At 37.6% G+C, this 12,488-nt stretch overlaps 1 protein-coding gene across 6 annotated transcripts in view; it reads right to left on the bottom strand.

Moving 5' to 3' along the window:
• Positions 1-12,488, bottom strand: part of NRG3 (neuregulin 3) — a 1,226,542-nt gene that overhangs the window by 427,153 nt on the left and 786,901 nt on the right. The window lies entirely within an intron of this gene.

Raw genomic sequence — 12,488 nt, 5'->3', positions numbered from 1 at the left:
ACATGAGACTACAGGAAATAGAAGGGAACATCCAAGAAAAATACAACCTACTGATGTCAAATGTTACATGTTATGATAACATTTTTAATGAGTACTTTATGAAAATGCTTCAAAAGGAATGGAGAACATTTGTGTAGAATGGTAGAATTATTTATCAGGGAGGGTTTCACATGGGACGTGGTGCTTTGAGCTGGGACATGAGACAGTCTGGGCAGACGGAGGTGAAGAATAAGCATGTTTAGTCTGAGACTTGATGTCAGTTAAGTTCCTTTGTGGAAGCCTGGGTTTAAGAGGGCGGGGAAAAGTGCTAACTATTACTTCTGGCCACAAGCAGCATTTGGTTTGTCTATATTGTGAGCATACGGGTTTTTAAAGAGTTGGGCAAATGTAGAAAAAAAATTGCACGCAAATGAACAATATAAAAAAAATACTTCTTTATGAATGAATGAAATGTTGATACCTATTCCTCAGTGTTTATATCCAAAGTCTTATCTCTTTAATATTAAATGAGAACAGAAAGAGTACATCTAATTAAATCTATGTAATAGGACAATAAAATAATCCATACCCTAGACAGCAAGAGTAGGTTGTTTTAATTTTGAATACCAATCCCTTTCAAGTTACTGTGGCAATAGTGTTCTCTGGGAGATTATAACAGATTTTTCAAAACATGTTGAAGTGCATTGCCTTGGAGAAGTTTTTCACTTTGTGCCTGCATGTGGACACTCATGTTGGTGTGTACACCTCTGTGGGTATGAGTCCTGTGAATGAAGGTAGCATATGGGTACCTATTTAAAGTGACTGTCATTAAGGCTAAGTACACTAGTACTTAAAATAATAAATAATATCTAAAGCACATTCGTGGTATTCTCCTTAGTCTTTTTATCTCTCAAGAATAGTCACAGGGAAAGCTCAGGTAATCAGCATTGAATAGTTGTTTATGTTTGCATATTTGACTACTTAATGGTACCTCTCATCTGTCTCCTTGTCCCTTTTACATCTCCCTCTTCAAGGATAAAAAGGCTAGCTTTTATCAGATCCCTTCACACACAAAATTTTGTTATCTCTTTTTGCAGTTGTGATGAGTCTTAAGGCCTGAAATACATTAAGCACACTTGGAAGTCAAGGATCCTGCCCATCACAGAAGCACCACTTCTAATGTTATCTACTGAGGTCCTGTAACCTTGTGTTTCCTGCTAAAATAATTTAAAATTTGCCTAGATAGATTGGTAGCAAACTACTTAGTTATGTTTAATGTTGGGGGTGTTAACTAAACCTGTAAATAAACACTACAGGAAAGTGTTGTTGTTGTTGAAATAGATACATTTAAAGTATAAAATAAAAAGGACAATATTGAAAACTCTGTATACTCTGAATAGTCTACAGGTAACATAATAAAGAAGAAATATCCAACTGACAACAAGGAACAAGAGATAAAGATACAAAAATAAAATTAATTTGAGTATGCATTCTTAAGTAGAGTTCTTAACATCTGTAGTAGAAGATTCTAGATATGTTCATAGCCAGACATTTCCCCTTATTCATCTTCCTATGTGCTTAGTTGCTCAGTCATGGCCAACTCTTTGTGATGTCATGGACTGCAGCCCTCCAGGCTCCTCTGTCCATGGAGTTTTTCAGGCAAGCATACTGGAGTGGGTCGCCATTTCCTTCTTCCTATAACCAGGTAATAGATCAGTGAATTCTCTAGGATACATTTCTAAATTCACAAACTATGTCTAGACTGACTAAACAGCTCTGCACAGCTACAGTAATGAATAATAAATTAATCAATTAGGACTTTTATGTGATAGGTAATTAACGAGAGCTTTAAGACGGTACTAGAATATTTAACATCATCTTCAAATCAATGACATCTGGACTCACAGATTTCCAGATTTAGCTTAACTAAAGCAGGTGTATAGAGTAATAATAGATTCCAAACAAAGGCTACCACCTGTTTATCAATAAACACTAGAGACTATACAGCAGCGATTTTCAAAACATGGTCCCTGGATAGGTAGCATTAAGATCACCTGTGCTTGTTAAAAATATAAATATCAGGATCGGTCCACACTTCCTGAATCACAGACTCTGGGATTGCACTCTAACAATCTGTGTTTCATGTAAAGATCTTCTAGGAGATCTGAATGCAGACTGAATTTTGAAAATCACTTCTGATAGGTAATGTTATAAAAGGGGAGGGGAGAAAATGAGCAGTTTTAGGGCAGGTAAAATAATGGTTAAGACTGTGAGCTCTGAACAAATACTGGATTCAAATCTTCTTTCACAGACTTCTGAACTTCATGCAAGTCATTTATCTTTCTTCAGTTTTAGTTTCCCTCCCTGTTAAAAAAATCTTAATAAAGCATTAACTGCACACAGTTAATGCTCAGTAAGTACCTATTATTAATGATTTTTCTAAGCCACAAAATTAGAGTTGGCAAATGCTTATTAAATTCAATTTCACTTTTTAAAAAGCAACTTATTCACATTTTCCAATTTGTAAAAATTAATTCTATCAGCATAAAGCTCTAGTATTTATACTGCTTTGCCCACAATTTGTGAAATAAATAAGATTAAAATGAAAAGAGCATAAACATGCCAAACTCATTGGAAAGTGCTGTTCTATTCATCTGCACTAAAAGAAAGGTTTTCAAACTTGGCTCCTATGAACATGAGAGTTCCACAAAGCGGCCCAAGGTAGTCTTCTAAAATAAAATAATGGTGCCCCTTCTATTTTTTTTAATGATTGACTAAATATTCAAATTAACTATACAAATGGCTCAAATTATAGATATAAGATCCCCCAAATATTAAATGCATTATAGGAAGAACTGCATGCATATAAAATAGAAATATTTTCTGCAATATGTATTATATATATAAAATCATCTCATAAAATGACTAACTATAGTGTTTTTGAACATTTCACAAACTACATCCTGAATTGCAGCCTCTCAAAGACTGAAACACAATTCTTGAAGTGTATTCATCTCTAATTGGATGCTGAATTTTCTTGGTTTTAATCTGCTAATCAACAGCAATATGAATACCATGGATGTTCAATGTTAATTTTTAAATCACTGAACTCAAACTCTATGATTTACATAGATACATAGAAACAGGTACACTTGAAAACAAAGTCATTTCATATTCTAAGAGATATTAGTAACGCTTCATGCTTCTTGGCCACAGAACGTTTCCCACAGCACCCAGCATTGCTAAGCAGTACCTTTGGAGTCAGAAACATATTTTAGAACATTAATACATATTTTCAGTGTCAAACTCTTCAGCTGAGAAATGTAGTGTTATCAGTGCTGTGTACTTGTTTGAAATATACATTGCAAGAATATGACCATACAAATCTTATAGCCTGAGAACAGAATTCTGAATGCTCTGGGTAAATGCCAATAATTCATAAATAAAAGAATGTATCTCACTAAACATCAGATAGTTTTCTCACAAAAGATATTTATTTTAAACTTCTGTGCACAGGGAAATTTTTAGTAATATCAATTTTGACAGCTTCCAGAATCTGTGGCATTGCTTATCCTGGTAAATTAATGCCACACATCTCTCTTCACTGATTCAAAAATATCTGTATGTCGCTGGAATAGATCTCACTAACATAACTTGCTTCTATTTTGGGATCCAGAATGAGAAGCAAATTGACCCTTCATTTAATATCAGTGTTATACATATGTATGTGTGTATCTTACACTATTTTCTAAAGGAAAAAGAAAAAAAGGTGAGAAGAGGACAAACAAAAAGAGGAGGAGGAAGAGAGGAGACAGGAAGAGAGAAAAAAAAAGAGGAAGGGGAAAGGAAAGGGAAAGGAGAAAATGTTAAATAGTTTAAAAGAAGACAAGTCTATTCTAGATGAAAACTTATTGAAAACAGATAAAACTCTTTGACAAATGGCTGCTTAATAAGATATAAAATATCTTTAAAAAACCATTAGGCAGCATTATAATGAAAGTATATTCATCATTTTTTTTCTGGGTCTGACAAAGTAAAATAGACATTGTTGTAGAAGATTGATGAGAATGTATAGTAGAACATTCTTTCTGGGTAGCAATTTGACAGTAAATATTACTAATCAATAAAATAGTTAAATTTTAGTCTTAGTAATTCTTCTACACAAAGATGTGTTTGCAAAACATTACTAAGTTGTACACAAATAGAATTTCAAAAATATAGATTTTGTTAAAATGTCTGTCCTTCAGCACAATGGAATACAACACAGTCATTAAAAACCACACCTCTTTCAGATTAGAGCAAAATTTCTCAGTCTTTTTCTCGTCAAGATGTATACCCTGAATAACATTCAGATAAAAGTCAAGAATGGCTCCCAGCATGAGAGCTGTGCCCTTTCCTCCCTCTCAAGAAAGCAAAAAAAAGAAATATAATTTAGTCAACGTGACTGTGTATCACCAACCTTGAATCCCATAGAACTTTTAAGATGGTGAATTGTTCCAAGTAACTCATGTGTTTTCTGTACTATGGTATGAAATTATGTGGTACTCTTCACTCCTAACCAAAACACACTTATGTGCTTGGGACAAAGGCCAAGAATGAGGACTGAACAGATTATTTCAAAACATTAAAATGTGGTATTAGAGGACTTCCTGATAGTCCAGTAGATAGAATATGCCTTGCAATACAGGGGATGTGGGTTTAATCTTGGTCACAGAACTAAGATCTCACATGCTGAGGGGCAGACTAAGCCCCTTTACCACAACTAGAGTTTACATGACACATGAAGATTTCTCATGCCACAACTAAGATTCTAAGCAGTCATATAAAAAAAGAAGTGGCATTAGGCAGAATGCCCCCAAAATAGTCATACCCTATTCCCTGCAATTTGTGAATGTTACTTTTACACAACAAAGAAATTTGGAAGTAGAATTCATAGATTTTAAAGTAAAGAGATTGTCCAAGTTGGTCCAATTTGGTCACATAAAAGCCTAATCACTTAAAAGCAAAGAAATTTCTCAAACTAGAGGCAGAAGAGATGAAGAAGTAGAAGTTAGAGTGACTGAAGAATAAGGATTTGAAATCACCATCTCTAAAGATGGAGGGGCAACACAAGAAAAGCAGGAGCATTAAGGGGTTGAGAGAAGCTCACGCGGACAGACAGCAATGACTCAGGGAACCCAGCCCTACAGTAACAGAGGACCTGAATCTTCAACCACCTGCAGAAAGACCTGGAAGCAGAGTTTCCTCCAGGCCCCTGAAGCAAGAGCCCAGTCCAGCAGACACTTTGATTCCAGCCTTGTGAGATTCTAAGCAGATGGGCCAGGCAAGGCCACCCAGAATTTTGACCTAAAGAACTACTGGGTAATGAATTTGTTTTAACCTGCTAAATTTGTGGTAATTTGTCATAGTATTAATAGAAAACTAATATTATAGGTATATTAGGGTTATGAGAGGAAGTCAATTTTATTTTCTTCTTTATCCTCTTGACTTTTTGTAAAGGTAAAATGAGGGGAATGAATTTTAACTTAGTTAAACTACATGGGCTATTCATTGAGGTAAGGTTTAGTACATTTATGGAAATTCCATTACCAAACCAACTGTGATTCTTAGCAGCTGAGCTTTTCAAATAAAGTTTTTGCAATCTGTTTTCTTTCTGGAACTATGATCCATTGACATATATAACCCTTCAATGTTTAAATCAAAGTTGTTTTGTAATTCTCCCAACTGATTTATCAACATTATTCTGGCACAGAAAATAACACTTCCACAGTTATAAAGTAGAAAAAGATAAACATTTCTTTCTAAATACAGCATTGTCCTGAGTGACAGACAGTGTCAAGGATGCCCCTCAGACTTACCTACGAGGGTAAGTCATAACACTCAGTACTGTGATGTCACACCGAATCAGTGCAAATGAAAGTCTGGGCCAGGGCCTGGCACACTTTGAAAGGTACGGGCTACTTTCATTGATAGAATCTCGTTCTCTCCCCATGTAATTACAAAGGAAGAGCCAAGGAATTTGTGAAGCTCATTATAAAGGCTTTTGAATGGGTCATGTTGATTCTTCAAATCTTATTTCCTGGCACACCTTCAGAGTTGGCTTCTTTCCCTAATGTTGTACATCTGAAAATAGCATATAGTAAAACTTTAGGACAAAAAAGATAACAAGGTCCTATCATTAAAAAAGGAGGGAGACACTATAATAGAATATATTTTTCTCTTAATTAAAAGCAATAGGACTACCAGGGTAGGAAACATTCAACTATAACAGATGAACTGTTTGAGGCTCAGTGTGGACAAGTCTAAGAGTTAAAGATGTGAGGGAGGTCCAGTCATGGGGTTTCTATACTTTTGTGTTTTACCTACAAGATTTATATACGTTCTCATAACGAAGACTGGAAAAAATTACTTGATACTTGCAGCAGGAAAGAGAAGAAACTTAGCCATTTTGAAATATATGCAGAGCATTCTGTTCTTACTAAGACCTGCCCTCAAGGGAAACTATTTTGCCAGAGCCTAACTTATCTGGTGGAAGTAAGATACCCAACCCTAATACAACTTTCCTTGAGGAGGAAAGGAACTGAGAATTACTTGTGAAATTAATAGCTCAGAGGTACAAGTTCACTAAAGACTGAGATCCAATAATAGGACTACAAAAGTCTTCCCCTCTCCAAAGCTCACCACCACATCAATGGGGGTAAATCTTACACAAAAAAGAGAAAAAAGTCAAGGACACCAGAGGAGGTCATAGCCTAGACACCTACAGCTACAGCAAGCGGTGTAATGACATTTGAAAGAGAACTTGGATAAGTTGCAGATCTATACTGCAAATCATGTCCTTTCCTCACAAATATATCATTTGTATGAGACCCAGTTTCAGGTGTATTTAGAAACTTAGCAACTCTTTCATCTTTATGTTGCGTCTCATTTACTTTATCTAATTATGTGAATTAATTCTAAATAGTCAAACAATTATTTCTAATAGAGCTTAGGTGAATAATTTAAAAAAAAATGTAACCTCATCCTACACTCTTTTCCAGAAACAAATTATATTATAGCATCTACTGTTACTTTCTCTTAAGTCCAGACTCGAACAACAAACATTGACTTTGAAAGATGAAATTGTGAGTGAAAGTCTCTCAGTCGTGTCTGACTCTTTGTGACCCCATGGAATTTTCTAGGCCAGAATACTGGAGTGGGTAGCCTTTTTCTTCTCCAGGGGATCTTCTCACCCAGGGATTAAATCCAGGGCTCCCACATTGCAGGCGGATTCTTCACCAACTGAGCCACAAGGGAAGCCCATGAATACTGGAGTGGGTAGCCTATCCCTTCTCCAGCAGATCTGCCCCACCCAGGAATCAAACTGGGACCTCTTGCATTGCAGGCAGATTCTTTACCAACTGAGCTTTGAAACTGTGGCTGATTACAATTAAAAGGAAAGCATTAACACAGGGTTGAAGCTGTGGGAAACGTGGAGACTTGGATTTCTTGTTGTGTTGTTCAGTCACTAAGTTGTGTCTGACTCTTTGCAACCTCATGGATTGAAGTGCGCCAGGCTTCCCTGTCCTTCACTATCTCCCAGTCTGCTCAAACTCATGTCCATTGACTTGGTGATGCTATCCACCCATCTCATCTTCCATTGCTCCCTGCTCTTCTTGCCCTCAATTTTTCTCAGGATTTCTTTCTGGACTGCAATTAAAGTTCACATATTGCCTCACACTTATTTGCCATTCAATCAAGAAAGTTTAAGTGATATTGAAAGATGCCCAGTTGTGAGGCCCTTTACTTTGTGAATTATACAAATGAGGAAAATCTTTCCAAACATAAAAGGAAACAACCACACTTCACACTCATGGTACAAAATGATGAGCATAAAAAAGAATGATAAACTATTTTTATTTCAGTCAGCTAGGTAAATATTACTTATTCTGCCTCGCTCATCTTCTTCACGACACATCATGCTAGCCCACAAAGTAGGCTGATTCATATTAAACTTCCAAGAAATGTTGCACCAATTCTTTGCCTTTGTTCCATTAACCACAGCTAAGAAAACATTGAAATATAGAACATTAATTACATTAAAGAAGACCACATAAAGCAATGAACATAAAAATAATACCATAATAGACATATCTTACAAGAGCCAGTTTCTGACTTTAGACCCCCAAAGCTAGCAATATTTATCAATGTGCTTGACTGCTTGCCCTCTTATCTCCTACCTATCACCTCAAGTGAACAGTTTTTTAACCTTTTGCGGCAGATGGGAACAAGAAATGGTTCACTGACATTCTTGTTTTTTCCTTAAAGAAAGATTGCAGATTCATATCAAACTCAATTGTCCTCCTAGAGTTCTGTAGCCCAGTTCAGATTCTGGAAGGATGAACGACCATCCTCCTTAGCCAAAGGGCCATGATGCATTGGCTAGCAGGGGGGATGTTACTCAGGTGTATCTTGGTTCACTCACCTGCTCACTCACTCTACTCCCTAGGGAGATGGGCAGTGTTTATTACATATCAAGAGAATGAAAAGTTGAAGTGTTAGTTGCTCAGTACTGTCCAATTCTTTGAGACACTGTGGACTGTAGCCCACCAGGCTCCTCTATCCACGGAATTCTCCAGGCAAGAATACTGAAGTGGGTAGCCATTTTCTTCACCAGAGATCTTCCCGACCCAGGGACCAACCTGGATCTCTTGCATTTCAGGCAGATTCTTGACTGTCTGAGGCACCAGGGAACTAACACATATCAAGTACTTACTGTGTCCCACCAACTGTAATTGCAAATGTGTATAAAATCTTATTTAATTCTCAAAACAATCATATTAGGTGGACATATTTTTCCATAGTCAACTGTTGGGAGCCTTGAAAAACTTAAAAGCATTTATCTTAAGCTTCTGGTAGAGGGACCAGAGATCAAACTGTCAACATCCGTTGGATCATAGAGAAAGCAAGAGACTTCCAGAATAAAAATCTACTGCTTTATTGACTATGCCAAAGCCTTTGTGTGGATCACAACAAAGTCTGGAAAATTCTTAAAGAGATGGGAATAACAGACCACCTGACCTGTCTCCTAAGAAATCTGTATGCAGGTCAAGAAGCAACAGTTAGAACTGGACATGGAACAACACACTGATTCCAAATTGGGAAAGGAGTACGTCAAGGCTGTATACTGTCACCCTGCTTATTTAACTTATATGCAGGGTACATCATGTGAAATGCCGAGCTGGATGAAGCACAAGCCGAAATCAAGATTGGTGGGAAAAATATCAATAATCTCAGGTATGCAAATGCCACCACCCTAATGGCAGAAAGTGAAGAAGAACTAAAGAGCCTTTTGATGAAAGTGAAAGAGGAGAGTGAAGAAACTGGCTTAAAGCCCAACGTTCAGAAAACTAAGATCATGGCATCCGGTCCCATCACGTCATGGCAAATAGATAGGGAAACAATAGAAATATGAGAGATTTTATTTTGGGGGCTCCAAAATCACTGCAGACGGCAACTGCAACCATGAAATTAAAAGATGCTTGCTTCTTGGAAGAAAAGTTATGACCAACCTAGACAGCATATTAAAAAGCAGAGACATTACTTTGCCGACAAAGGTCCGTCTAGTCAAAGCTATGGTTTTTCCAGTTGTCATGTATATATGTGAGAGTTGGACTATAAAGAAAGCTGAGCACTGAAGAATTGATGCTTTTGAACGGTGGTGTTAGAGAAGTCTCTTGACAGTCCTTTGGACTGCAAGGAGATCCAACCAGTCCATCCTAAAGGAAATCAGTCCTGAATATTCATTGAAAGGACTGATGCTGAAGCTGAAACTCCAATACTTTGACCACCTGATGTGAAGAACTGACTCGTTTGAAAAGACCCTGATGCTGAGAAAGATTGAAGGCAGGAGGAGAAGGGGATGACAGAGGATTAAATGATTGGACAACATCAGCAACTCAATGGACATGAGTTTGAGCAAGCTCTGGGAGTTGGTGATGGACAGGGAAGCCTGCAGTGCTTCAGTCCATGGGGCCTCAAAGAGTCAGACATGACTGAGCAACTGAAGTGAATTGAATCTAGGTAGTGGTGGAGCCTATATCTGAAATGTGTTTTGTCTTCAAAGTTCAAGCTATGCTAAAAAAAAAAAAAATCTAAATTCAATAAATACAACCTACACATGATAAGTAGCTCTACACATAATACAAGAAGTGGGTCATTCTCTAACTGTAAACATGTTACATTTTCTTATCACATCATTCTCCTGTGATGTGACTGGAAATGTACCATATTCCTTGATCCCTAGTAAATCTTAAGCAAGCCTGGATAGAGAACATAATAGCAAGAATGCAGGTACAAAGTCATTACAACAAATCTTACTGCAAACCCGGCAGGCTAGAAAAGACAGTATTTTAGAGGGCAGACTTCAAAGAATGGACAGCAGACAGTGAACTAGACATTTAATCTTCAGTTAGGAACAAAATGTCTAGAAAAGGAATTGTACATACTAAGATCAGATATCACCTCTTACTTTTAAAATGCATTCCTTACAAAGGGAAGGAAAGCAAAAAAGACTGATACAAGAAAGAAATGATTACCCTATAGACTTAACATACATGATGAAATGTCCAATGCTCATAAGAATGTAGTGAAATTAGTATTCCAATAGATTGCTAGTACAGGTAAATCGGTACAACTTTCAGAAAACAATCTGACTAAATGCATTCAGTACAGGAAAACAGCCATGCCATTTGATTTTGCACTTCCATTTCTAAAAGAAAACACTAACCAAATAATAATGTCAAGATGAAAAAGTTTAATGCCTGAAAATGTTAGTTTTACCTTTTTGTGACAGCCACAAATTGTAAACCTAAATGTTTTCAAAATGAAGTATATCAGAGGAGTAAGTATTATATCTGGGCTTCCCAGGTGGCTCAGTGCTAAAATACCTGCCTGTAATACAGGAAACACAGGTTTGACCCCAGGTCAGGAAGATGCCATGGAGAAGGAACAGACAACCCACTCCAGTATTCTTGTCTGGGAAACCCCATGGACAGAGGAGCATGGAAGGTTGCAATCTATAGGGTCGTGAAAGAGTCGGACATAATTTAGTTACTAAACAACAACAGAAACTATTATATCTATGAACAAACCCAGAAAAGTATTTACTATATAGTGCTAACTGAAGAAACAGGATGGACCCCATGGACTATACTATCCATGGAATTCTCCAGGCCAGAATACTGGAGTGGGTAGCCTATCCCTTCTTTAGCGGATCTTTCAGACCCAGGAATTGAACTGAGGCCTCCTGCATTGCAGGCGGATTCTTTACCAACTGAGCTATCAGGGATGCCCCAGAAACAGGATAGTAACTTATTTATCTGTGCTGGGAATGAGGGACACATGATCCACATGCCAACAACATAAAGTAACTTATACTAGATGGCTTGCAATCAATTCAATGATGCAAACACGAAGATGGTGTTCATCAGAAGATACCTGCCCACTGCATTTTTCTTTTTCACAAAGCACTACACTAAGGGAATTTGGGGAAGAATGGATACATTTCTATGTATAGCTGAATCCTTTTGCTATTCACCCGAAACTATCACAACATGGTTAATTGGCTATACTCCAAAGGTCCATCTAGTCAAGGCTATGGTTTTTCCAGTGCTCATGTATGGATGTGAGAGATGGATGGATTGTGAAGAAAGATGAGAGCCAAAGAATTGATGCTTTTGAACTGTGGTGTTGGAGAAGACTCTTGAGAGTCCCTTGGACTGCAAGGAGATCAGTCCTGGGTGTTCACTGGAAGGACTGATACTGAAGCTGAAACTCCAATACTTTGGCCACCTCATTCGAAGAGTTGACTCATTGGAAAAGACTCTGATTGGAGGCAAGAGGAGAAGGGGACGGCAGAGGATGAGTTGGCTGGATGGCATCACTGACTCGATGGACATGAGTTTGATTGAACTCTGGGAGTTGGTGATGGACAGGGAGGCCTGGAGTGCTGCGATTCATGGGTTCACAGAGTCGGACATGACTGAGCAACTGAACTGAACTGAATATAGAATAAAAAGGGTTTTTTTGTTCTTTTTTTAAAAAAATGTATTGATAGATTTTGCATCTCCTAACTTGTATAGAACACTGGGTTATTGAAAGAGCTGATGGAGATTCTCTCTCTGAACCAGTAGATTAGGTTTTTGAAGCAGTTGCTGAAGGAGGTCTATGAGGATAGGCACCTATACCAAGTGGACACTGTGAGACAAAGGGCCTCCTCCCTGCCGTAGCAGGGCTTAATCCAACGCTGGGACAACATACCCGGAAATGATAAGACACCACCATGGCGGGTATAGACAGCAGATGCTTTAAGGAATCAGAAACTAGGCTTGATTGTACCCCCAAAGTTCCCAAAGTTTTTGTTTTAATGCAGGGGAGAGGAGAGGAAGAAGTAAAATTCCCATATGACATCCACAGCACCAGTTTCTATCAAGTGCCTGGACAACTGAACCATTAATAGGGGAACCCAT

This window comes from Bos javanicus, chromosome 28 (genome assembly GCF_032452875.1).
Source record: "Bos javanicus breed banteng chromosome 28, ARS-OSU_banteng_1.0, whole genome shotgun sequence".
NCBI classification, from domain to species: Eukaryota; Metazoa; Chordata; class Mammalia; order Artiodactyla; family Bovidae; genus Bos; species Bos javanicus.
Note: the sequence above shows the minus strand (reverse complement) of the source record. Positions and strands in the feature narration are given on the sequence as shown.